This window comes from Sturnira hondurensis, unplaced genomic scaffold (genome assembly GCF_014824575.4).
Source record: "Sturnira hondurensis isolate 20B ecotype Veracruz unplaced genomic scaffold, ASM1482457v3 Scaffold0014854, whole genome shotgun sequence".
NCBI lineage: Eukaryota > Metazoa > Chordata > Mammalia > Chiroptera > Phyllostomidae > Sturnira > Sturnira hondurensis.
The window spans coordinates 3,776,424-3,779,239 of NW_028087485.1; the positions used below are offsets into that span (position 1 = coordinate 3,776,424).

Here is a 2,816-nt window from a genome sequence, read left to right on the forward strand (position 1 = left end):
GCTTACTTGCTTGTTTTGTTGATTAAGTTCTACTTACAGGTGAACTTATATGGTAATTGTCTTTCACCGCCTGGCTTATTTCACCTAGCATAATGCTCTCCAGATCCATCCATGCCATCACGAAGGGTATTAGCTCCTCCTTTCTTTCTGCTGTAGAGTTTTCCATTGTGTAAATATACCTTGGTCATCTCTTAATATCAAAATTTTTGCAGGTTTCTTTTTTGAATATCTTCAAAAGATGCAATCATATATATTGTCTTAATTTCCATACAGGATTAAGTATTTCTTTTAGCCAACCCTCCATGGAAGGGCAACGAGTACAATACCATCTCCCTGGACTAAGAGCATTGAGATATTCTGTTTGTTGATTATATAGCTCTCCATATGTTTCTTTATCAATTTCTGTAGTAGTCACAGTTTCTTCCACATTTCCCAATATCATAATTAAATGTTGATCATAAACATGTAATTTACCTCAAAGCTCTCTGTAATGTCTCATTTTCACACCAATTTACTCAACCAGATTGGGCCTGATAAGGTCCAGAGTGTCTTCTATGATGTTGGTAGCTTGTTGCTGGTCCATGTCATCCACTGTGTTTCAAGTCCCATGTCAGTGACCTTCTGATTGATTCTCTCCAGGTGTCTTTCTTTCCACATATACAAATAAGAGTCCTTAATATTTCACTTGTGCAAATGGACCAATTTCTCCTTGAATTTTTATAACAAAAGGGAAAATTTTATTAAAAGTATTATCCACATGCATACCACAGGTTAGGGACACTTTAACACACACACACACACACACACACACACACACACACACACAGAGGCCCCACCTACCACCACCACCACTACCAAAAACAGTCATAAGCTGCTGGTGGTTTTCAGACTATTATCATTCAGAGGAGTAGTTCCTGCCCATCCTCCCACTCCATCAGAATCCATAAAACATGAGCCGTCTGCATAATTCCCTGCTTAACTCTATCACTTCTCTAATCGCATTTCTTTTTAACACATTCATCAGGACACTGAGCAGAGCTCTGGATATTTCTTTGGCCTTTGATTTGCACATGAAACTGCAGATATTGAATCTTTGAAATAAAGACTAATGCTGGGGAAAGGATTAAGGAGGAGGACCTGGGCTTCACACAGACCCTCCTTGTTGGATTTCTGTATCAGTTGGCTGCTGCTTGTAACCCCTCAGACTTGCACCTGGTGACAACAAATACCTAGTGTAAGCATGAGATGTAGTGGATCTGAGAATAGCTCGTTCCCCGGGAGAAAATGCCATTCATCTCTGGACCTTTTCCTCCCCCTACCAGCCTCTGTTGACCTAGCGGTATGGCCGTGACATGGCTTATTAGCAGAAAAATAAACTCAATAAAGAAACAACATGCATAGTGAAAAGGAAGGCATAATTCTAATGCAGAAGAAATTTTAGAGTGATAATATGGGGAAAATATATGCCAATACATTTGGAAATTATGATGAAATGGACAATTTCTGAAAGAAACTAATTACCAATGTAGTGAAGAGAGAAAAAAAACCCTGAGTAGACCTATAAATATTAACAAAATGTATATAGAGGATGAATCTAAAGCTTACATCTTGTATATATATATGCAGTGCTTTATTCAAAAAGCTTGGACACACAAAAAAAATAATGTATATAGGGTGGCCCCTGTTTCCCAAGGATCATCAGATCTGATTCTGAGTATCAAAGTAGATGGCATACACGTCTGACACGGAAGTCGTGGCAGTCAGGATCGTCTCCACCTAAACCTGGACTGGATAGCAACATCAATGATAACTGTAGCAGTAATAGCCATTATGATCATAATAAATATTGGCTATTGAACACTTGTCCTGACTCAGGCGATTTGCATGCAATGCTGTATTTCATTTCTTATGCACAGCAAAGCCTAGGAAATAAGTAGATTATTACTATTTTATAGCTGAAAAGTAATGCGAGAAGAGATTAGGGAATTTGCCCCAAATCATCTTGCTAATGATTGATGGTTCTAGATCTGGGCCCTGGGCTAACCCCAACTTGGAGGCTGGAGCAGAGCAGTCTGAGTTACAGGCAATGTTCTCTTCAAGACACAGGAAGGCAGAGAAGAACACAGCACACAAAGGCTATGCTTTGGGGCATCTGAAATGAAATGCATTTAATCAGTTTTTGTGACTGAGAAATTTTTCTATTAGTTTCGCTGAGGAGTGTTATATATTATACTGCTGTTACACCTGGAATGTAATTTCATTTAAATGTGATTACAGTGACCTTTTGCACAGGGCACTGGGTAAAATTATGCTTTATTTTCCTCCTTCTACTGTCAATGAATACAGACTTTAAAGCTTTCCTCTAGGCTTTTGTCACCAGGCTTTTACAGTGCCTCATCACCTGATTGCACATTCCCAACGGTCTGAAATGGCTCCTATCTACTTTGAATAATATTTAATTATTACTGTGTATAACAGAAGCCCAGGGGCTGTAAACTCTCCCATCATGGTTTTTCCAGTGCTTGACATCAAATCCAACACATAGTAGGTATACGGTGAATATAGAATGAATGCATGCAATGCCTGGCAAAGATGCTGAGCTCCATAAATACCAGTTGACATGTTTTTTTCATGCCTGAAAGAGACTGAAGTCCCAAACTCAAGAAGAGGAATGATTTTTTCACCCAGAGAGCTATCCATCTCTCCATGCCCCCATCACCTCTTTTGAGTTCTCTAACAAGCCATCTATGAGAGCAAAGCATTGTGAGGGAAGGAGTGAGGGAATTGGCTGGGGATGAATCCTAATGGGAAATGAG

General features: G+C 39.3%; 1 pseudogene; it reads right to left on the reverse strand.

The window, feature by feature from the left end:
• Window positions 1-288: 288 nt before the first annotated feature.
• On the reverse strand, window positions 289-868 carry LOC118999382 (U6 snRNA-associated Sm-like protein LSm3; annotated as a pseudogene).
• Window positions 869-2,816: the final 1,948 nt, after the last annotated feature.